Here is a 25413-nt window from a genome sequence, read left to right on the forward strand (position 1 = left end):
TTATTAATTTATTATAAACCAACATTAAATAATATCGCGTTAACATACATTGTTTACAAACTTTAAGTTCTGTTTAAAAAAATTGTTACAGTAGAAACTGCTGCTTAGAAACAATGAAATACAATTTACTTTTATATTGGTACACCTTATTGTAAATTGAGACAAACGCAGTATGTAAAGGGTACTGGTGGCCAGAAGATGGTGCTGTTGTTTTAGCTACAAAATCATTTATCTGCTTGCCTATGTATGTCATGGTTTTCAAGGCCACAGCTTTTTAAAAGGGCATTTCACTTTTAGCATATATGCAGAATGCTGTCACCTATCTCCTCCTGACAGGTCTTCCTACTAGATCATCTAACCTGCTATTTACCACAGTGCTCAGGGCTGTGAGGTCTACTGTTCTTCAATGTTCCTCCAACTAAGAAAACCACTGAAAACAATTAGAATTTTAACCAACATTCCCCACATAAGTACTGCTTTAAAGCCCAACTTCAAGAAATCTGAAAATCCTCCCTTGCAGTGGTAATGCACAATGCAATTGCTCGTTTATTCTATGGAAGAGTAGGAGCACTTTTACTTATTCAGTCATCTGGAGGTGGGGCAGGTGCTCCCTTATGTTCTGATGGTGGACTGCCTCTCTGCACATCATATCAAATACAGGGCTATAGAACCTGAATTGGTCTGGATGATGTCAAGACCCTAGACCACTGGAGCCTACAGGAGAAGATGCTGCAGGCACCAGTTCTTCAGCGCAAAGGTTTGGGTAAGTAAATATTCTTTTCTATACCGTCTTGAAACCAGTTTTTCTTTACGTACTGCTGGCCAAACAAAAAAGCTTGCTGTTTAGCGATCCCAATAGCTGAAGCTAATATTTACATAAAGTAATTCCTCCCTCACTGCATAAATCTTTATCTGCTGTTCAGAAGGCATTGTCTCAGTTTGGAGACAGTTTCTGAAAGGATAAACAAAGACTTGGGGGGCACACCCTAAAAAATGCATAAAAGTTTCTGCCGTATCCTTTCTTTTTAAAATACATAGTGCTCTGAGAATATTTTGTATTTGTAAAACACAAAGTGCATATATACAGTAAAAGAAAGAAAAAACTCTAGCTCCGTTTAAACACTTACTACAAGTAAATTGCAAAAATTACCCCAAACCATGAAAGTTTAAAAAGGGTAATGCCGCCTACAAACGATTGGATGTCTCGTCGGAAAAAGATATGGCGGCTTTTCTGACGGGATTCCACTCAAGTTTGCCTTGCATACACACGGTCAAACAAAAGTTTGCTGAAATTATGACAGTCAAGAACACGGTGCCATACAACACTACGACGAGCCGAGAAAATTAAGTTTAATGCTTCCGAGCATGCGTCAAATTGTTTCCAAGAATGCGTAGGAATTTTGCCGGTCGGCATTGCCACAGACAATCACATTTTCAGATAGGAACTTTTCCCGACTGAAAAATTGAGAGCATGCTCTCAATCTTTTGCTGGCTGGAATTCTGTCAGCAAAAGGCAGATAGAACATACACACGGTCGCATTTTCCGACGAAAAACTCATTGGCCTTTCGCGGGCCGAAATTCCGATCTCATGTACGTGACATAACTGAGTTAGATGTTTGACTTCACTTCAAAAAAGGGCCATTCAATTTTGGTTATCTGCACTTCTAGACAGAAAGTTGTTGCTATACAATGTGGCATAATCAAAAGGAATTTCACAATAAACATCATAATGGTGACCCCACCAAAGACATTGTTCATATTAAACTGTTATGCTGCACTTGTTCAGTAAAGTAACATAAATTATTCTGTGCCAAGATAGGGTATGAAATAACAGCACTACAAATGGTTAACTCGCCAAGACCAGTAAGAGGAGTGTAGTTGCTAAGTGTAACCAAGTACAAGTTTGAGACACCAAGCAACCAGTCATTAGGTTTGTAAGTCATTAGGTGTGTAAGGTGACAAGTCCTCCAGTAACAAGGGGGTCGATGTCTGGCTCTCTCCCCAGAAGTTGGTTTCCAATAGTAACAGGAACCGAACCTGCATTAGGTAGATCCATGGCAATCTTATCCTGGTCCTGGACATTGATGAGCATTTTCTCCTTGAAAGGCCCACTGCCTGGAGTAGCCCAAGAACCCCTGTGGGCCTACAACCCGAAGTAGTCTTCAAGGATACACAGCCTGCTACAATACCGCCCACCCCACGAGTATGTTAGCTGTCCCACTGCCGATATCGAATAGCAACAGTAAAGATTTAATACTTGGCCTCTAGCACAATACTTCTCTTCGGTGGTAGACATTCTCACTGAAGGTGGTACACAAAAGGTGTAAAGATTAGGAATTAGGTTTAGCGCTCATCTTGTAATGTTGCTATATACAGCCCATGTCAGACAAGTAATTTTGTAGTCAACCTTTACATTATTATCATTTACGTGGAGAAGTTCCTTCACTGCCTAAATCAGAGCTGTCACTCTATTGCTGCTCCCAGATCGATTTCAGTGGAATTTTGGGTGGAGAAACTTCCACTAGTGATAACAGATGTTTATATACACATTTTTCCAGTCAGACCCCTCCATACACTTTGTAAATGTTTATATACTAAATTGGTGTAACTTTTTACCCTTTGGTAACCAGAGTAAATTGATGTCTAGATGCCCAGGCCAAAATTACAATGTAGTATCAGCATGCATTGGTTAACTTGAAAATAAATATGTGATTAATTTGCATGCCCAGATCATTTTTATATTTTTTAGGAACATAACAGGATTTTATTTGGATGACTATATGGTAACATTTTCCTGTAATGTTTCCCAATGCAACTTGTAGGAAATTGGTGCACCCCTATATATTTAACCCAAATTATAATAAACAAGTGATAAAAATAATACCTCATTAGTGTGACCTTTATGTGTGGCACTAACCCCAGAGAGGCCACTGTAGATTAGGGGAAAAAAATAACTTTGTATGTGGCATTCCGCATAAGAAAAAGTTCTTTAGTGAAAGTGCAAAATTTAAGTACAAACATACAACATTGCAGGACCCTAGGTGACAGAACTCACAGCAAGTAGTGAGTGTACAGCTTGTATAACAGTGTCAATTTGCTGTCCCCTTAAAATAACTGGCAACAAAAGTGAGTACATCCCTAAGTGAAAATGTCCAAATTGAGCCCAATTAGCGTGTTGTCATGTGACTCATTAGTGTTACAAGGTCTCCGTTGTGAATGGGGAGCAGGCGTGTTAAATTTGGTATTATCGCTCTACCTTTCTTATACTGATCACTAGAAGTTGAACATGGCACCTCATGGCAAAGAACTCTGAGGATCAGAAAAAAAGAGTTGTTGCTCTACATAAAGATGGTCAAGGCTATAAGAAGATTGCCAAGACCCTGAAACTGAGCTGCAGCATGGTGGTCAAGACCATACAGTTGTTTAACAGGACAGGTTCCACTCAAAACAGGCCTCCCCATGGTCGACCAAAGAAGTTGAGTGCATGTGCTCAGCATCATATCCAGAGGTTGTCTTTGGAAAATAGACGTATGAGTGCTGCCAGCATTGCTGCAGAGGTTGAAGGGGTGGGGGGTCAGCCTGTCAGTGCTCAGACCATACGCTGCACACTGCATCAAATTGGTCTGCTTGTCTGTCACCCCAGAAGGAAGACTCTGCTAAAGATGATGCACAAGAAAGCCCTCAAACAGTTTGCTGAAGACAAGCAGACGAAGGGCATGGATTACTGGAGCCATGTCCTGTGGTCTGATGAGACCAAGATAAACATGTTTGGTTAAGATGGTGTCAAGCGGGTGTGGCGGCAACCAGAATAGGAGTACTAAGCAAGTGTGTCTTGCCTACAGTCAAGCATGGTGGTGGGAGTGTCATGGTCTGGGGCTGCATGAGTGGTACTGGCACTGGGAAGCTACAGTTCATTGAGGGAACCATGAATGCCAACATGTACTGTGACATACTGAAGCAGAGCATGATCCCCTCCCTTCGGAGACTGGGCCACAGGGCAGTATTCCAACACGATAACGACCCCAAACACACCTCCAAAACGACCACTGCCTTGCTAAAGAAGCTGAGGGTAAAGGTGATGGACTGGCCAAGCATGTCTCCAGACTTAAATCCTATTGAGCATCTGTGGGGCATCCTCAAACGAAAGGTGGAGGAGAGCAAGGTCTCTAACATCCACCAGCTCTGTGATGTCATGGAGGAGTGGAAGAGGACTCCAGTGGCAACCTGTGAAGCTCTGGTAAACTCCAAGCCCTAGAGCAGTGGTCATCAACCCTTTCCTCAGGGCCCACTAACAGGCCAGGTTTTATGTATTACCTTGGGGAGATGCAGACAGGAATACTGCAATCACGAGCAGCAAATTATATCACCTGTGATGTATTTCAGTTATCTTGTAAATGTGGCCTGTTGGTGGACCCTGAGGACAGGGTTGATAACCACTACCCTAGAGGGTTGAGCCAGTGCTGGAAAATAATGGTGGCCACGCAACATATTGACAGTTTGGGCCCAATTTGGACATTTTCACTTAGGGGTGTACTCACTTTTGTTGCCAGCGGTTTAGTCATTAATGGCTGAGTTATTTTGAGGGGGCAGCAAATTTATACTGTTATACAAGCTGTACATTCATTGTAGCAAAGTGTCATTTCTTCAGTGTTGTCACATAAAAAATATACTAACATTTACAAAAATGTGAGGAGTGTACTCACGTTTGTGAGATACTGTGAATTCTGTATAATAATAAGAATAATAATCTAGTTAAAGCCCTACCACTAGCTCACAGTAAATGGTTAGTACATTCAAAATATATCAACACCTTATACTTCAGCCGAAGTGTAGATCTGTTGTCACCTACAAGGAACAAAGTTAGCATATCAACACAAGCATCACAGCATGATCCTGAAGCATTACTTCCATAGAGATAATCCTCCAGTAGATCAAAAGCATAGCATCCTATAATCCTAAATGTAGTGTTATAAAGTCTATAAGTCACATTACTATCTACATTCTGAGATATGGGGGTTATTTACGAAAGGCAAATTTTGCACTACAAGTGCACTGCAATGATTGCACTTGGAAGTTCAGTCATTGTAGATCTAGGGGGACATGCAAGGGAAAAAAACAGCATTTTTTTTCTGCAATCGCCCAAGAATAGATCACTATAGTAGTGGACAGGGTGGCAACATCTGTTACATCTGTTACTATTCTCCGTACTCAGAAGTCCAACACAGTCAGCTGGTGGTTCCAGCCTAGACTTGCTTGGACATGCAGGAGTCTCTGATTACTGGTGCCATTTTAAAATAGTACCAGAACAAATAGCTTCCATCCCAGCACAGCACTGGAAACTCAAGTTGTTAATCTATTAAAGCTTTATCTGTTAATTACACTGTTACATAGATGGTACTGCAGATCCCACTGCAACCTGAAAGTGGCAGTGTTCATCTATCACTATGTCATAGCAGACTACATCATCCAGAACCACTCTGATAGGTTCCCAATTTTTAGTGGGGACACCATCTGTCAGTGGCAGTCAAAATTGAGAGCCACTGGCTGCCCAAGAAGTCACCTGCTGACTCTCAGAAGAGTTTCATTTATTAATGTATCCGCAGCATGGCGGATCAAGCTGGGGAAGGTATTAACCACTTCCCGACCGGCGCACGCCGATGTACGTTGGCAGAATGGCACGGACAGGCAAATGCGTGTACAGGTACGTCCCTTTAAATTTGCCACCGTGCCATCGCATGCACGCCGGTCGGGACCTCAGTGAGTCGGATTGCGGGTTCCGTGGACTCAAGCTCCGCGAGGATAGCCACCATCGTCTCATGGGGTGGACTGACCGGGGAGATGCTAATGTAAACAAGCATCTCCCCTTTCTGCCTAGTGACAGTGTCACTGATCTCTGCTCCCTGTGATTGGGAGCAGAGATCGTGACATGTCACACACAGCCATGCCCCCCCCCACAGTTAGAAACATGCCCCAGGACACACTTAACCCCTACACTGTCACCTAGTGGTTAACCCCTTCACTGCCAGCGTCATTTACACAAGAATCAGTGCATTTGTATAGCACTGATTGCTGTATAAATGACAATGGTCCCAAAAATGTGTCAAAAAGTCTGATGTGTCTGCCATAATGTCGCAGTCACAATAAAAATCGCTGATCGCCGCCATTACTAGTGAAAAAAATTATTAATAAAAATGCCATAAAACTATTCCCTATTTTGTAAACACTATAACTTTTGCGCAAACCAATCAATAAACACTTATTGTGGTTTTTTTTACCAAAAATATGTAGAAGAATACGTATCGGCCTAAACTGAGGAAAAAAAATGTTTTTTATATATTTTTGAGGGATATTTATTATAGCAAAATGTCAAAAATAATGCATTTTTTTCAAAATTGTTGCTCTTTATTTGTTTATAGCGCAAAAAATAAAAACCACAGGGGTGTTAAAATGCCACCAAAAGAAAGCTCTATTTGTGGGGAAAAAAGGACGTCAATTTTGTTTGGGAGCCTCGTCGCACGACCGCGTAATTGTCAGTTAAAGCAACGCAGTGCCGAATCGCAAAAAGTGGTCTGGTCTTTGGCCAGTAAAATGGTCCAGGGCTTAAGTGGTTAAACAAACTGTAGGTAGGTAGGAGGTAAAACTTTAAATTAGATCATGGGGAACTCATTACACGATTTTTGTGTATATATTTACTAAAATGTCATCTATCTTTTTTTTTCTTTTCTTTTTTTTCTTAAATGATAGTAATTAGTTAATTAATGACAGTTATATCAAAAGCTTCACACATAACATCTAACATTTCCACATTATCTATGAATAAGCGCAAGGTCATTGCTGGAAAATGTATATAAACCTTTTGAAAAGAAAGTAATTGAAGTCAGGAATTTGATCAATGACTCAGATGTTCCAGGCAATTCAGATGTGGATTCTTGCTTTTGACAGTCGAATTCTGTTGCTGTTGAATATAAGATATCAACTTGTTTTAGTAGATAATTTTATATCTGTGCAAATGTTTATCAAAGCAATATTTATGATAATAATTGGTGTACACTTATCAATGTAATTTCCAAAATCTTTATTAAATATAAAGGATAAGGCCTGGTTCACACCTATGCATTTTTAGGGCTTTTTTGCATTTTGCAGATTTGCAAACAACGTGTTCCATAGGAAACCATGTTAAATGGACTGCAGTGCAAATCTGCAAAATGCAAAAAGCACTAAAAATGCATAGGTGTGAATCCAGCCTTATACTGCATTGAATTAATAAATAATAATTATGTCTACATTTAGCATTGTGCATTTTGGTAAAAAACAGAGGTACTTAAAGTTAAAAATAAGTTTAAAACTTTTTATATTTAGCATTACAAAAATTATGACACTAAAGTTATTCCCAAACCTGTAACAGATGAGGGGGTACCTAACTGTGTATAGTATAATAGGGATCTGATCTGCACTTGTTTATCATTATTGTATGGGCCACGTTTAACAAGTGTACATTATGACTGTTTGATGTGTTGCGTATATGGGTTTTGTTCTGTTTTTTTTATTTTTTTACTTATTTTATTAAATTGAAATTGATATTTTAGGAATTATTTTTAATTTTTAGAATTGAACATTATTACTGATAGGATGCTGAGAAGTCCATGGTGGCAATGTGCAGAGTGGTGACAGGTTCTCTTTATGGAGATATTATGTGAACGCCTCCATGGCATGCTAGTAAATAAGATTTCTAAACTGCAAGGAGATCGGAGAGCATACTTCATATGTTCCTCATTTTCCCCACAAAGCATCTTGAGCTGAAGAGTCATCAATAAGACCAGAATAGTAGAGGGCATCATCACCAACTTGATCAGAGAACAGTGGCAACAACAGAGGGGAGGGTAGCTACTGTTGACATTATGTAGTAGTGATCGGGCAGTTGAATAAGGTTGACCTTGAGACTGAACAAAATCCATGATCAAAGAAGGAGTTCTCATCAACTATCGGCTTAACGTTTTTCAATTTTAAAGTGCAGAATAAATTAGAAGAAAAGATTTTAAAATATTCAGTTATTTTTTTTAAATGGTCTTCTCAAAAAGAGCCTTGGTCAGACAGTATCTGTACAACATAACAACTTACATTTATTTCAGTAGCCAGGTAAATCTTTAATAGATTTATGAAAGCTTACAAAGGCATAATGAAGACTTTCATTGTTCATTTATAACCTTTGATTAGGATTCCAGTCTACTCATCACTTATGAGACAGATCTTGGACCACTTTATGGCAGCACCTGAAAAGTCATTTACCTTATGTTGTTTCAGCAGACAGCGTGTATTTCCTGATACAATAGTTCTAGAATTTGTTTCAATAACAGGTTTTAGAAAAATAAATATTTAATATGGCAGCTGAGTCTGCCAGATAAATTAGATGATTATTTTATAATATATTACTGCATCAATAGTGTGTGGACCGTTTATCTAGTCCACCATAATAAACATATCACATCATGGGAGATATTAATAACAAAATAAGCAATCACAAAGAAAGATAAAGCAGAATGATGCCTTTAGATTAACAAAGACAATTTTTTTTATGTGCCCAGAGAACTGCTTAAAGCAGTAATAAAACCAAAAGCGAACATTTATTATATTGGAGTATACCAATTCTTACATGTGATGGCTGCAATCATTTCCTTTTTTAAGTTTTCTGTCTTCTATTTTTATCTGGTGATCCAGCCAGTAAATTTGTTGTTTTTCACAAGCACAAGCTCTCGGGCAGAATGTAGCAATTTATATGAATGAGACAACACACTTAACATTGGTACTATTTTATATGATTTATATTTATTCAGCTTTTATTTGTTCCTGTAAAACCTTTATCCCAAAATGAAAAAAAAATGTTTGCTTTAACCACTTCAGATCCGCGCTATTGCCAAATGACGGCATTAGCGCGGACCTACATTTCCGGGACTACGTCTATTGACGTCGTCCCGGTTACGAGCGGCCTGCGCGCCCCCTGAGGGGCGCGCGCGGCGCGCTCTGTGATCGGCGAGTCTATGAGACTCGCCTGATCACCGATCCCTGCAAGGGGTCGATCCCGACCCCTTATCACGTGATCAGCTGTCAGCCAATGACAGCTGATCATGTGATAGAACGGAGCCGGTAATCGGCTATTATTCCTCCTCGCGCTGACAGCGCGAGGAGAGAAAAAAAAAGCTGATCACCGGCGGCCGTGATCGGGACATCAGTCCCGATCACGGCCATCAATACAAGGGACCACCTGCCACCTGCCTGTGCCCACCTGCCTCCCGCAGTGCCATCCTGAAGTAAAATAAAAGCAAAAGTAAGTGCCCCCCGTCAGTGCCCCCCCGTCAGTGCCCATAGTGCCCACAGTGCCACCCACAGTGCCACCCCACAGTGCCACCCCACAGTGCCACCCACAGTGCCACCCAATCTGCCTCAAAGGTGCTGCACCCCAGTGCCGCCCATCAGTGCCCAGCAGTGCCGCCCATCAGTGCCCAGCAGTGCCGCCCATCAGTGCCCAGCAGTGCCACCTATCAGAGCCACCTATCAGTGCCACCTATCAGTGCCCATCAGTCCCATCTATCTGTGGTACCTTATCCGTGCCACCCATCCGTGCCATCTTATCTGTGCCCATCTTTGCCCATCAGTGGCGCCTTATCTGTGCCCATCGGTGCCGCCTTATCTGTGCCTATTAGTGCCGCCTTAACTATGCCTATCAGTGCCCACCAGTGCAGCCTATCAGTGCCCACCAATGCAGCCCATCAGTGCCCACCAATGCAGCCCATCAGTGCCCACCAATGCAGCCTATCAGTGCCGCCTAATCAGCGCACTTCAATGAAGGAGAAAAATGACCCGTTTGCAAAATTTTATAACAAACTATTAAAACATGATTTTTTTTTTTTTTTTTTGCATCTTTTTTTGTTTGTTTAGCAAAAAATAAAACTCCGAGCTGTAACTAAATACCACCAAAAGAAAGCTCTATTTGTGGGAAAAAAATGATAAAAATTTCATTTGGGTACAGTGTTGTATGACCGCGCAATTGTCATTCAAAGTGCATCAGCGCTGAAAGCTGAAAATTGGTCTGGGACTGAGGGGGGTTTAAGTGCCCAGTAAGCAAGTGGTTAACTAACTATAATGTGCAAGCTGGAGTTTTGGCTTCAATGTGTTTAGTGTATTTAAAACTGCTAATACATTTAACACTACTGTCCTCCCCAGACTGACAATCCTGCTGCCTGCTGTGCCTCCTGTGCACACTGGATGTTTTTTCAGCTGCTTCTAAGGTGTCTGGCAATTTTTTTTCCTGCCTCTAAACGCCCCTGCATGTTTACAATGTGCCTATGCACACATAGGCTTTTAGAGGCGTTTAGAGACAGGGGCATTTATAGGCAGAGAAAAACACTGCCAGTGCATCCAGGAGCAGTGTTATTTGGCAGAAACAAATGCTTTACGCATGTAAATGCATCTATACACCTCTAAATGCATCTAAACGCTCATTAATGCTAGGCACTTTAGTGCTTGAGCCTTAAAGCGGAGGTCCACCCTAAAGTGGACCTTCCGCTCATTGGAATCCTCCCCCCCCCTCCGGCGCCACAATTGGCACCTTTCAGGGGGGAGGGGGGTGCAGATACCTGTACAGTACAGGTATCTGCACCCACTTCCGGGATAGCTCTCTGCGGAAAGGGGCGTAGATTATGCCCCTTTCCGCAAGTGCCCGCCCCTTTCCGCAAGTGCCCCGCTGCCTGCTGGGAAACACACAGATCCCAGAGGCAGCGGGGACCGTCCTTATTGCGCAGCACGACTCGCGCATGCGCAGTAGGGAACCGGGAAATGAAGCCGAAAGTTTCCATTTCCTGATTCCCATACCCAAGATGGCGTCGGCAGCACCCGAGAGACGATCTAGAGATCGGCTTCGGGTGCCGACATCGCGGGCGCGCTGGACAGGTAAGTGTCACTATTTTAAAAGTCAGCAGCTGCAGTATTTGTAGCTGCTGGCTTTTAAAAAAAAAAAAAAAAACGCGGAGTCCCGGCGGACTCCCGCTTTAATTAATTTCAATGGCTGGAATAAATTATTACTATGGCCAATGAATTAATGCTCAAATGCTTGACACAGCTAAACACGTTAAACACATTTACAATTTTACAAAGGCCATGCATTTTTTTTTTCCAGAAGGAAAGGCGTCTAGGAACGCTAGAGAAACATCCTGTCACGGACCTTGTGGCAGAGCCTGACATGACATACAGCCCCGGTTCTGAGACCTGATGTTGTGACAGTGGCCACGAGAGCACGTGAGGTATTAGTGCCTGAAAGATGATCTGTCAGCCGCAGCTGCTGGTGCGTCCCCAGAAGCAAGTCAGATCGCTGGAACAGCGGCTGGCAGCAGACCTGGGACTAAGCAGATAACAGGCGGCAGATGCTTGATGGGCAGCTAGCATGTGGCTGGTGCAGCAGGATTGGTAACACTCAACAGGTGAAAAACATTTAGGGTCCAGGTAGCATGCAGAGTAGGGATGGGCGAACGGTTCAGCCGAGCTTAAGCTCGGGCCGAAACTTTCGTTGTTCAGACATTCTGCGAATGACCCATTTGTTCGGCCCCCTGAACCGACCACAAAGCATTGCAGCGCTGAACAATGCATTGCAAGCCCTGATTGGCTGAAGCAGTGAACGCTTCAGCCAATTAGGGCACAGAGTACTGTCAGAGTCATGATTGGACACTGTCATCATGACTTTATCCAATCATGGCTCATTCCCGCCCCACAGTATAAAAGTATTCTTGCAATGGCAGCCATTTTCAGTGCGATTTTGGCGTGGCGAGAGATAGAACAGGGCTCTGTTCAGTGCTATTAGTTAGTGTGCTATACTATGCTATTTTGCTTCAATTGTCAGTATAGAATATTAGTTTAGTGTCAGTCTAGGGCAGGGATGGCAAACCTTGGTACCCCAGATGTTTTGGAACTACATTTCCCATGATGCTCATGCGCTCTGCAGTGTAGTTGAGCATCATGGGAAATGTAGTTCCAAAACATCTGGGGTGCCAAGGTTCACCATCACTGGTCTAGGGATTGTGTGAGTGTAGTGAGGAGGACCATCATTCAGCTTTGTATAGTGTGCAGCTAGAGTAGGGACATCTCAGATAGTTTCAGTGTAGTGTAATGAGACCGTGATGCTCATGCGCTCTGCAGTGTAGTTGAGCATCATGGGAAATGTAGTTCCAAAACATCTGGGGTGCCAAGGTTCGCCATCACTGGTCTAGGGATAGTGTGAGTGTAGTGAGGAGGACCATCATTCAGCTTTGCATAGTGTATAGCTAGAGTAGGGACAGTTCAGATAGGGTCAGTGTTGTGAAGGTTGAACACCATCTATTTCATTGCGTTACTGCCAGTTTAACGCCATTTACTTCTGTGTGCGTTACTGCCAGTTTAGCGCCATTTACTTTTGTGTGCGTTACTGCCAGTTTAAAGCCATATAGTTTTGTGTGCGTTAATGCCAGTTTAACATCATATAGTTCTGTGTGCGTTACTGCCAGTTTAAAGCCATATAGTTTTGTGTGCCTTACTGGCGGTTTAACGCCATATAGTTTTGTGTGCCTTACTGGCAGTTTAACGCCATATAGTTCTGTGTTGCTTACTGCTAGTTTAACACCATATAATTCTGTGTGAGTTACTAACAGTTTAACGGCATATAGTTTTGTGAGTTACTGCAAGTTTAACGCCATTTATTTCTATGTGCGTTACTGCCAGTTTAACGCCATATCATTTTGTGTGCAGTACTGCCAGCTCAACCCCATATAGTTCTGTGTGCGTTACTGCCAGTTTAACACCATATCGTTTTGTGTGCATTACTGGCGTTTAATGCCATATAGTTTTGTGCATTACTGAAAGATTAACGCCACTTACTTCTGTGTGCGTTACTGCCAGTTTAACGCCATATAGTTCTGTGTGCCTTACTGCCAGTTTAACACCATATAGTTTTGTGTGTTACTGCAAGTTTAATGCAATTTACTTCTGTGTGCATTACTGCCAGTTTATTGTCATATCATTTTGTACGTTACTGCAAGTTTAATGCCATTTACTTCTGTGTGCTTGACTGCAAGTTTAACGTCATTTACTTCTGTGTGCATTACTGCAAGTTTAATGCCATAAAGTTCTGTGCATCACTACGTTTGGCGCATTATATTGCAGTATATTATAGTGTATCTGTGGAGTGTGTCTGTGTAGTGTGAGTACTCAGTGTGAGTAGTGTGAGTACTCAAATTAAAGTGCACCAACAAGAAAGGCAGTCATTCCATTGGCATTGTAAGGGGGCCAGAAACAAATGTGTCCACAGGCAAAGGTGGACATGGTGGTCAGTCCTCAGACAGGGCATCATTTCCTCTGTTTAGTGAGTTTGCTCATGCTATCCAGTCACAGCATGCAGAGGAGGTGGAGGACTGGCTTACTAAACATTCCTCATCCACCTCATCCTCTGTAATGCAAGCAGGGGCAAGTGTGCAGTCCCCTGCGGTTGCCAGAGTGGATAAACCTGCCTTCTTGTCCCCATCTATTCCTGCCATAGCCCCAAACTCAGCCATGGAGGAGTCAGCTGAGTTATTTGATCACAGCATGAGCCACCTGCTCCTTGATGATGCCCAGTCATTAGTGGATTCAGATGTTGGTTCTGAGGTTGAGGATGAAAGGGACATGAGCCCAGAGAGAGGAGAGAACACTGGTAGACAAAATGGAATTTATGTTCCCCCAGCTGCAGCATATTGCCAAGTTGTCTCCAGTGGTAATGATAACTGTTTCTATCTGCAAACTGTGTCTCAGGTCATCAAACATGGCACAAAAAACACCAGCCATTTGGGTACCACATGCTTAATAAGGCATTTAACATCCAACCACTGAGCCCTTTGGCAAGAACACCTAAAAGCCACACAAAAGGGGCACAAATCTGTCCCTCCTCCTCCTCCTCTCTTTACCCACTTTAGTCTGCCCCTGCTATACCGAGTCATTACCTCCCAGCAGCCTCCACTGACAGGGATGAAGGTATAGCACAGGGTGTCCCAGGTCCTAGCAGCACACCACCAGTTGTAAACTGTAGCCGGCAAATTTCTCTGCCCCATCTGCTACAGCGGAAAAAAAATACAGTCCCTGCCACCCACATGCCCAGCGTCTAAATGCAAGTTTGTCAAAGCTGTTGGCTCTCCAACTTCTGCCATTCAGCCAGGTGGATTCTTCCCCCTGCCCCCCCCCCCCCCACACACACAATGTGCTGTACCACAATGGCAGGTTCCCAGTCGGTACTACTTTTCATGTAAGGCCATTGCATCTCTCTACCATCACGTGCAAGGGAATGTCACAGAACACACAGGAGGAAAGAGGGGAGGAAGATGAGGAGGAGGATTCTGCACTTTCATAGGCTTTAAAGAAAAGGAAGACATGAGTCAATCTTTACGTGATGGCTGTCCAACCCCAGGACCCTTGGGAGTAGTACGTGAATGGGAGGAGGAAGTTCCAGATGCTATCATCCTGAGTGATCCCGAGTAGGGATGAGATAGTTGTTCGAGTCGAACGCATGTTCAACTCGAACACCGACTGTTCGCCCGTTCGGCGAAGCCAGAACTTTGTGGGACGTTAGCACCATATTCGTGTGGTGCTCACAGCCCACAATGCACTGTGCCTTCGCAGTGCATTGCTGGCTGATGATTGGCCAAGCATGCACTGTGACCCGCATGCTTGGCCAATCACAGCGCCGGCAGCGAGGAGAGCCATAATTGGCCACAGGTAGGATGCCTGTGGCCAATTATAGCTCAGGGGGTTTATTACACGCTCCACACTATATAAGGCCGCCTGCGCTACCCCCATTTGCTAGTGTTGTTCTGTTCTTATACCACAGGCAGCTGCACCAGTTACAGTGGGTGTATTGGGCCTCCTGCACCGTATACACCTGAAGCTACCCCCAATTGCTAGTGTTGTTCTGTTCCTATATCACAGGCAGCTGCAGCAGTTAGAGTTGGTGTATTGTGCCTCCTGCACAGTATACACCTGAAGCTACCCCCAATTGCTGGTGTTGTTCTGTTTCTATACCACAGGCATCTGCAGCAGTTACAGTGGGTGTATTGGGCCTCCTGCACCGTATACACCTGAAGCTACCCCCAATTGCTGGTGTTGTTCTGGTCCTATGCCACAGGCAGCTGCAGCAGTTACAGTAGGTGTATTGGGCCTCCTGCACCGTATACATCTGAAGCTACCCCCAGTTGCTGGTGTTGTTCTGTTTCTATACCACAGGCATCTGCAGCAGTTACAGTGGGTGTATTGGGCCTCCTGCACCATATACACCTGAAGCTACCCCCAATGGCTGGTGTTCTGTTCCTATACCACAGGCAGCTGCAGCAGTTACAGTAGGTGTATTGGGCCTCCTGCACCGTATACACCTGAAGCTACCCCCAATTGCTTGTGTTGTTCTGTTTCTATACCACAGGCAGCTGCAGCAGTAACAGTGGGTGTATTGGGCCTCCCGCATCGTATACACCTGAACCTACCCCCAATTGCTAGTGTTGTTCTGTTCCTATACCACAGGCAGCTGCAGCAGTTAGAGTTGGTGTATTGTGCCTCCTGCACAGTATACACCTGAAGCTCCCCCAATTGCTGGTGTTGTTCTGTTTCTAAACCACAGGCATCTGCAGCAGTTACAGTGGGTGTATTGTGCCTCCTGCACAGTATAAACCTGAAGCTACCCCAAATTGCTAGTGGTGTTCTGTTCCTATACCACAGGCAGCTGCAGCAGTTAGATTTGGTGTATTGGGCCTCCTGCACTGTATACACCTGAAGCTCCCCCAATTGCTGATGTTCTGCTCCTATACCACAGGCAGCTGCAGCAGTTACAGTGGGTGTATTGGGCCTCCTGCATCGTATACACCTGAAGTTATCCCCAATTGCTGGTGTTGTTCCGTTTCTATACCACAGGCATTTGGAGCAGTTACACTCGGTGTATTGTGCCACCTGCACAGTATACACCTGAAGCTACCCCCATTTGCCGGTGTTGTTCCTTTTCTATACCACAGGCATCTGGAGCAGTTACAGTCGGTGTATTGTGCCACCTGCACAGTATACACCTGAAGCTACCCCAATTGCTGGTGTTGTTCCATTTCTATACCACAGGCATCTGGACCAGTTACAGTCGGTGTATTGTGCCACCTGCACAGTATAAACCCAAAGCTACCCCCAGGGAGGAGATGATGAGGTCACTGAAGCCACATGGGTGCCTGATAGGAGAGAGGAAGAGGAGGAGGCACATCTCCAATGAGGCAGGATGCCCTCCGGGGGCCAGCTTAAGGGCAGCACACCGATTGAATTACACCGCAGAGCTCTGCCTGTGCAGGGTGCTGCTTCTGCACGTTATTCCAAAAGTTCTTTGGTGTGGGCCTTTTTTGAGATGAGTGCATCAGATCGCACCGCTGCTATTTGCAACATATGTCTCAAGCGTATCTCGCGTGGCCAAAACATCAGCCACTTGGGCACCACATGCTTGACCAGACATATGTTGACCTGCCATGCAGCTCATTGGCAAGCATACCTTAAAGACCCACACCAAAGAACAAAGCGGACCTCTCCTTACTCCTCATCAGCTGGGATCTCCAACCCCACTATACCTTCAGTCCTCTCTGAAACCTGCAATGAGAGGAATGAAGGTGTAGAATTAGGTGTGTCACAGCCAAGTACTTGAGGGCACTCTGCTAGCAGTACACCGATGTTCGATTGTACAAGGCAAATGTCCCTGCCCCAGCTGCTGGACCGTCAAAAGAAATTCACTCCCAGCCATCCACATGCCCAGTGGTTGAATGCTAGCTTGGCTAAATTTCTAGCACTTCAACTGCTGCCTTTTCAGTTGGTAGACTCAGCCTCAGCTAACCTACGCTGCATGGCCTCCCTGATCCTGCAAAGCTTGCAGAAGGATCCTCATATTCTTCGGATCAAGGAAAGGAATCATTACTGGCTGGCAAATCTCCTTGATCCATGATACAAAGGTAAGGTTGCTGACCTTATCTTGCCGTCGCAGAGGGAGCAGAGGATGAGACATCTCCGGGAGGCCTTGCAGAAAGGTCTGTGCAACGCATTCCCAGAGACTGGCAGGTTACAAACTCCTGGTCCTAGACAACGTGTTGCTGAGGCTTCAGTCAGTCACAGAAGGAGCGGTGTAGAAGGTGGCTGACTGACCGATGCGTTCAGACAATTTTTTAGTCTGCAGCCCCAAGGTATGATTGGTTCCAGCAACCATCGCCAGCATCTGATTTACATGGTGCAGGAATACCTAGGGGCAAGGTCAGACTTGGACACCTTTCCCACCGAAAGTCCTCTGGGTTACTGGGTCTTGAGGATGGGCCACTGGCCAGAGCTTGAACAGTGTGCAATTGAGCTACTGGCCTGTCTTGCATCCAGTGTTCTTTTGGAACGCACATTCAGTGCTGCTGGAGGCTTTGTAACCGATCACAGGGTGCGCTTGTCCACCGACTCAGTTGATCGACTGACCTTCATAAAGATGAATCAGTCTTGGCTCACCACCAGCTACCAAGCACCTGAAGCTGATGTAACCGAATATTTTTTTTGAAAGGTCACATCCCTTCAAGACTACCTATGCTGATGCTGAGTGACTATCCTGTTTTGTTGACTGACTATCCTCTTCCTCCTCAATGATCCTGCTGATAGCTTGGAAGAACATTTTTGGTTCTGTGCGCCGCCACCAGTGGCTAAGGCCCAATTTTTCAGCCCCTGTTTAACAGGGGCATGTAATTACTCTAGTTGGAGTGCAGGAATGAGCCCTGCTGCAAAGCATTACATCAAAAATTGTATCTGGGAGAGGTTGCAGTGTCATGGCACCAGCACCACTGCCTAAGGCCCAATTTTTCAGCCCCTGTTTAACAGGGGCATGTAATTACAATTTTTGATGCAATGTTTTGCAGCAGTGGTCATTCCTGCACTCCAACTAGAGTATCTGGGAGAGATTGCAGTGTCATGGCACCAGCAACAGTGCCTAAGGCCCAATTTTTCAGCCACTGTTTAACAGGGGCGTGTAATTACAATTTTTGATGCAATACTTTGTAGCAGGGCTCATTCCTGCTCTCCAACTAGAGTTTCTGTGAGGTGTTTCAGTGTTGTGGCACCAGTGCCTAAGGCCCAATTTTTCAGCCCCTGTTTAACAGGGGTGTGTAATTACAATTTTTGATGCAATACTTTGCAGCAGGGCTCATTCCTGCTCTCCAACTAGAGTTTCTGTGATGTGTTGCAGTGTTGTGGCACCAGTGCTTAAGGCCCAATTTTTCAGCCCCTGTTTAACAGGCGCATGTAATTACAATTCTTGATATAATATTTCACAGCAGGGCCCGTTCCAGCGCCCACCGAGAGTAACTGTGAGGACTTACAGTGTTGTGGCACCAGCACCACCACCACAACCACCAAAGGCCCAATTTTTCTACCACTGTTCAACAATGGCATGTAATTACAATTCTTGATATAATAGTTCACAGCAGGGTGTTCCAGTGCCCACCAAGAGTCACTTTGAGGGCTTACAGTGTTGTGGCAACATCAACACCTTAGGCCCAAATTTCTGCAGAGCATATAGGGCAGGCCCCTACTTTCAAACATCCAACCTACAAACGTCTCCTACTTGTAAACGGAAGGAGACAACAGGAAGTGAGATGAAAAAAGACGGACGGCAAAAAAAATTATACAGGGGTGATAACCCTTCCCTATGTTTTCCAAAAAGCTTAAAAATAGATTTTTTGACTGGAGCTACACTTTAAAAATGTACCACTTCAAAATTACAAACAGATTCTACTTAACACAACAAACCTACACAGTCCCTGTCTTGTTTGCACCGCCTATATATACTGCTGTTCTGAGCATATAGGGCCTGGGGGCCCCACGCCTTTCTTTTTTTTTGTTTGGGTACGGGGGTTCCCCTTAATATCCATACAAGACCCAAAGGGGCTCGTAATGGGCAGGGGGGGCTATCCATGCCATTTTTCTCAATGAATATCATCCATATTGCCGGAACCAGACATTACATTAAAACCGCAAATAGTTTTAACCACTTTCAGACCGGACCATTTTGCTGGTAAATGACCAGAGGTCTTTTTACACTTTGGCACTGCGCTGCTTTAACTGGTAATTGCGCGGTCATGCAATGTTGTACCCAAACAAAATTTGCGTCCTTTTCTTCCCACAAATAGAGCTTTCTTTTGATGGTATTTGATTGCCTCTGCGATTTTTATTTTTTGCGATATAAACGTAAAAAGACCGCAAATTTTGAAAAAAAATGATATTTTCTACTTTTTGTTATTAGAAAAATCCAATAAACTCAATTTTAGTCATACATTTAGGACAAAATGTATTCAGCCACATGTCTTTGGTAAAAAAAAAGTCAATAATTGTATATTTATTGGTTTGCGCAAAAGTTGTCACATCTACAAACTAAGGTACGTTTTCTGGAATTTACGCAGCTTTTAGTTTACGACTGCCTATCTCATTTCTTGAGGTGCTAAAATGACAGGGCAGTACAAAACCCCCCCAAATGACCCCATTTTGGAAAGTAGACCCCCTAAGGAAATTGATAAGAGGCATGTTGAGCCCATTGAATATTTTATTTTTTTGCCTCAAGCGATTGAATAATGACAAAAAAAAAATTTTTTTTTTTTTTTTTACACAAAGTTGTCACTAAATGATATATTGCTCACACATGCTATGGGCGTATGTGAAATGACACCCCAAAATAAATTCTGCTGCTTCTCCTGAGTACGGGGATACCACATATGTGGGACTTTTTGGGAGCCTAGCCGCGTACAGGGCCCCGAAAACCAAGCACCGCCTTCAGGCTTTCTAAGGGCGTAAATTTTTGATTTCACGCCTCACTACCTATTACAGTTTTGAAGGCCATAAAATGCCAAGATGGCACAAAACCCCCACAAATGACCCCATTTTAGAAAGTAGACACCCCAAGCTATTTGCTGAGAGGCATGTTGAGTCCATGGAATATTTTATATTTTGCCACAAGTTGCGGGAAAATTACAAACTTTTTTTTTTTTTTTTTTTTTTTCACAAAGTTGTCACTAAATGATATATTGCTCATGCATGCCATGGGCATATGTGAAATGACACCCCAAAATAAATTCTGCTGCTTCTCCTGAGTACGGGGATACCACATATGTGGGACTTTTTGGGAGCCTAGCCGCGTACGGGGCCCCGAAAACCAAGCACCGCCTTCAGGCTTTCTAAGGGCGTAATTTTTTGAGTTCACTTCTCACTACCTATTACAGTTTTGAAGGCCATAAAATGCCAAGATGGCACAAAACCCCCACAAATGACCCCATTTTAGAAAGTAGACACCCCAAGCTATTTGCTGAGAGGCATGTTGAGTCCATGGAATATTTTATATTTTGCCACAAGTTGCGGGAAAATTACAAACTTTTTTTTTTTTTCACAAAGTTGTCACTAAATGATATATTGCTCACGCATGCCATGGGCATATGTGAAATGACACCCCAAAATAAATTCTGCTGCTTCTCCTGAGTACGGGGATACCACATATGTGGGACTTTTTGGGAGCCTAGCCGCGTACGGGGCCCCAAAAACCAAGCACCGCCTTCAGGCTTTCTAAGGGCGTTACAGTTTTGAAGGCCATAAAATGCCAAGATGGCACAAACCCCCCCCCCAAATGACCCCATTTTAGAAAGTAGACACCCCTAAATTTAGGGGTACACTAGTGAGACTAGGTAATAAATGGCGGGTGCCCTGAAACTATAAAAAAATAACTAACCAACCAGCGTCACCTGTAACAGTTATATGGTGATCACTGGTGAAAGGGTTAACTAGGGGGCAATCAGGGGGCTTTATGCGGTAGTATATGGGGGTCCCTGGCGCTATAAAAAGCTGCGGCGAACCTAAATACCTACCTGCCTAACTAGCGTCACCTGTGACACTAATACAGCGATCAGAAAAACGATCGCTTATTAGGCTGGGTTCACACTGGAGCGATGCGGGAACGCCACGAATGCGCGGCGGGTTCCCGCATCGCATGCCTCCCGGCGGCAGTTCACACTGCCCTATGCGAACTGCTGGGAGTGTCAGTGAAATGTTAATGACACCCCCAGATCAGTTCGCATATCGCAGTGCGATCTGCAAACTTGGATCGCATGGTGTGAACACCCATGCGATCCGATTCTGCTGCGGACCAAAAAAAGGGTCCCGTGCGAGTTTGCGGCGGGTGCGGCGGGTGCGACACGAATTCAGCCATACTATCTGTATAGCTGAACTCGAATCGCACAGAGATCGGATGTGATTTGCACTGCAGTGCGGTGCGAATCACATCCGTTCTCATAAACCGCTGCAATGTGAACCCAGCCTTAGTGACACTGGCGACGGGGGGTGATCACGGGGTTAAACCTTTATTGGGGGGGTTAGGGGGGTACCTTAGAACTAAAGGGGGCTAACCCTAACTGCCCTAACAGTTATTAGTCACAAATGACACCTGCCGGGTGATCAGGGGGTTAAACCTTTATTAGGTAATAAATGGCGGGTGCCCTGAAACTATAAAAAAATAACTAACCAACCAGCGTCACCTGTAACAGTTATATGGTGATCACTGGTGAAAGGGTTAACTAGGGGGCAATCAGGGGGCTTTATGCGGTAGTATATGGGGGTCCCTAGCGCTATAAAAAGCTGCGGCGAACCTAAATACCTACCTGCCTAACTAGCGTCACCTGTGACACTAATACGGCGATCAGAAAAATGATCGCTTATTAGGCTGGGTTCACACTGGAGCGATGCGGAAACGCCGCGAATCCGCGGCGGGTTCCCGCATCGCATGCCTCCCGGCGGCAGTTCACACTGCCCTATGCGAACTGCTGGGAGTGTCAGTGAAATGTTACTGACACCCCCAGATCAGTTCGCATATCGCAGTGCGATCTGCAAACTCGGATCGCATGGTGTGAACACCCATGCGATCCGATTCTGCTGCGGGCCAAAAAAAGGGTCCCGTGCGAATTTGCGGCGGGTGCGGCGGGTGTGGCGGGTGCGGCGGGTGCGGCGAATGGCTGAACTCGAATCGCACAGAGATCGGATGTGATTTGCACTGCAGTGCGGTGCGAATCACATTCGTTCTCATAAACCGCTGCAATGTGAACCCAGCCTTAGTGACACTGGCGACGGGGGGTGATCACGGGGTTAAACCTTTATTGGGGGGGTTAGGGGGGTACATTAGAACTAAAGGGGGCTAACCCTAACTGCCCTAACAGTTATTACAGTCACAAATGACACCAATGCAAAAAAAAAAAAAAAAAAAAAAAAATGACATTGGTGTCACTGTGACTGGGGGGCAGGGGTAATTGGGGGGGTGATCGGGGGGTAAAGGGGGGGTGTGAGTGTGCCTGGCATGTTCTACTGTGTGTGGGATGTGTTGGTGCAACTCACTGATCCGCTCTCCTCCGTGTCGGAACGAAAAATACCGACACGGAGGAGAGAATACATCACTTCCTCTCCTGTGTTTACATTACAGGAGAGGAAGTGATGTCACCGGGGATTTCCATTCGTCGGGAGCGATCGCGAGGGGGTGGCCATGAATGAATGGCCGTCCCCTCGTCCGGGATCGCTCCCGAACGAAAACCGACCGCCGCAGGCACCGGGCGGGGGCCCGATCGGGCCCCCGACCCGCGGGAGGCAAATCACGTACATCTACGTGCTTATGCCTGCCCGTGCCATTCTGCCGACGTACATCGGCGTGAGGCGGTCGGCAAGTGGTTAAATTACTTCTTTTCCGTTAAATGTCATTTTGTACAGGGACTGTTCTAAACACGGGAAACATGTGCCACTTCACAGGCATACTATAGACACCCCTCAGGCACAATATTTAAAGGAATATTTCACCTTTTTTTTCACTTTAAGCGTCATTAACCACTTAAGGACCGCCTCACGCCGATATACGTTGGCAAAATGGCACAGCTGGGCACAGGCACGTACAGGTACGTTGCCCTTTAAGAGCCCAGCTGTGGGTCATATGCACGCCGCCGAGGGCGCACTCGTGACCCGGTCCTGAGCTCCATGACCGTGGCTGCTGGACCTGTGGGCCCGATTGCTGCGTCCCGGTCACAGAGCTGAAGAATGGGGAGAAGTAAGTGTAAACAAACCTCTCCCCATGCTTCCTAGTGAGCCTGTCACTGATTGTCTGTTCCCTGTCATAGGGAAAGACGATCAGTGACCTCACACGCCAAGCCACGCCCTCCTGCAGTAAAAAAAAACAGATGCTCACACTTAACCCCTACACTGCACCCTAGTGGTTAACCCCTTCACTGCCAGTGACATTTTTACAGTAATCAGTGTATTTTTAATCGCACTGATTGCTGTATTGATGCCAATGGTCCCAAAAATGTGTCAAAATTGTCCGACGTGTCCACCATAATGTCGCAGTCCCATTAAAAATCGCTGATTGTTGCCATTACTAGTAAAAAATAATTGTTAATAAAAATGCCATAAAACTATCCCCTATTTTGTAGACGCTATAACTTTTGCGCAAACCAATCAATAAACGCATATTCGATTTTTTTTACCAAAAATATGTAGAAGAATGTGTATCAGCCTAAATTGAGGAAAAAAATGTTTTTTTATATATTTTTGGGGGATATTTATTATAGCAAAAAGTAAAAAATATTGATTTTTTTTTCGAAATTGTCGCTCTATTTTTGTTTATAGCGCAAACAATAAAAACTGCAGAGTTGATCAAATACCACCAAAAGAAAGCTCTATTTGTGGGAAAAAAAGGACACCAATTTTGTTTGGGAGCCACGTCGCACGACCACGCAATTGTCAGTTAAAGCAATGCATTGCCGAATCGCAAAAAGGGGCCTGGTCCTTTAGCTGGAAAATGGTCCGGGGCTTAAGTGGTTAAAATCAGTGCTCCCGAAAAAACAGCCATTTTTAAAAAACAAATTGCATTGATCCATGTCCTCTGGGGCAGGAGCCGGGTCCCCAAACCCTTTTTAGGACAATAACTTGCATATTAGCCTTTAAAATTAGCACTTTTGATTTCAAACGTTTGAGTCTGATAGACTTTAATGGGGTTCTAAAGTTTGTACGAATTTTCGGTCCGTTAGAAGGTTCTGGTGCGAACCGAACCGGGGGGGTGTTTGGCTCATCCCTAACCCCAAGAAGTCTGCTTCTCAAGCCGCTGCAAATTTTAGGAGCATGGGCAACCTCATGCTTCAAAGCATACGAAAGGACCCAAGAATACGTGGCATAAAGGAGAAGGATGATTACTGGTTGGTAACCCTCCTTGACCCCCGTTATAAGGGGAAGGTCTCAGAACTCATCCCGTCCCCACAGAGAGGGCAGAAAATAAAATCTCTAGAGTACACGTTAAAGAGGATTTTATTGAACGTTTTTCCTGACTCCAGTAGGTTACAGTGTCGTGGAAAATGTGTTTTTGAGTCTTCTGTTGGTCAAAAGAAGAGCGTTGGAGAAGGCGTCTGCCTAAGTGAGGCATTTTGGAGGGCTGGTAGCTTCCACATCCCATCTGCAGCATCTGCATCATATGGCGGATGATTACCTTGGGGCCAAAACAGAGATGGAGAGCTTTCCAGCTGACGATCCACTGACTTACTGGGTCATGAGAATAGATCATTGGCCAAAACTTGCTCAGTATGCTATTGAGTTGTTGGGCTGCACTGCATCCAGCGTGCTTTCAAAACGGCATTAAGTGTTTCAGGAGGTGTTGTTAATTATCATAGAACGCATCTGTCCACAGACTCCATGGACCATTTGACTTTTATAAAAATTAAAGAGGAAGTAAACCCTGATGGGTTTACTTCCTCTTTTTTTCCCTGCAAAGTTAAAGCATAATAGACTACTATGCATCGCATAGTAGCTCATTATGTGTCACTTACCTGACACAGGAGCCAGCGAAGTCGCCGCTGTCCCCTGTAGTCCGCCGCATCCATCTTGCTGGTGGCGTCTCGCAGCTCCGACGAATGACAGCGGCGAAGCCGCGATGACGTCACTCCCGCGCATGCGCACGGGAGTCGCGTCTCGCAGCTCCACCGCTGCCATTCGGCGAAGCCGCGATGACGTCACTCCCGCGCATGCGCACGGGAGTCGACAAATTAGGCAAATCCATTCTTGGACTTGCCGCATTTAGTGTGCCTGCGCGCCGCTGTCTACGGCGCATGCGCCGTAGACAGCGGTGCCCATTTTCGGGCAAATATCTCCTAAACCATATAGGTTTAGGAGATATTGCTTGGACCTACAGGTAAGCCTTAATCTAGGCCTGCCTCCTTCTCTTGTCTGTGTAAATTAAAACATCAGAGCTGGGAAGGAGGAGATGCAGCTGTTTCAGTTTGCTCTGTATGCCATTAGTGTGAGAGTCAGCTGGATGCAATCATGGCTATGGG

General features: G+C 44.9%; 1 protein-coding gene across 1 annotated transcript in view; it reads left to right on the forward strand.

Annotated features, from left to right (window-relative positions):
* Nucleotides 1–417: 417 nt before the first annotated feature.
* The window catches only part of ASPHD2 (aspartate beta-hydroxylase domain containing 2), a 164152-nt gene continuing 139156 nt past the window's right edge, over nt 418–25413 (forward strand). The window contains exon 1 of the mRNA XM_077461372.1: nt 418–763. The gene's annotated coding sequence lies outside the window, so the exon portion shown is untranslated. The remainder of the gene's footprint in view (nt 764–25413) is intronic.

Source organism: Lithobates pipiens, unplaced genomic scaffold (assembly GCF_037356315.1).
Source record: "Lithobates pipiens isolate NorthernLeopardFrog02 unplaced genomic scaffold, aLitPip1_a1.2 Scaffold_3, whole genome shotgun sequence".
Taxonomy (NCBI): Eukaryota; Metazoa; Chordata; class Amphibia; order Anura; family Ranidae; genus Lithobates; species Lithobates pipiens.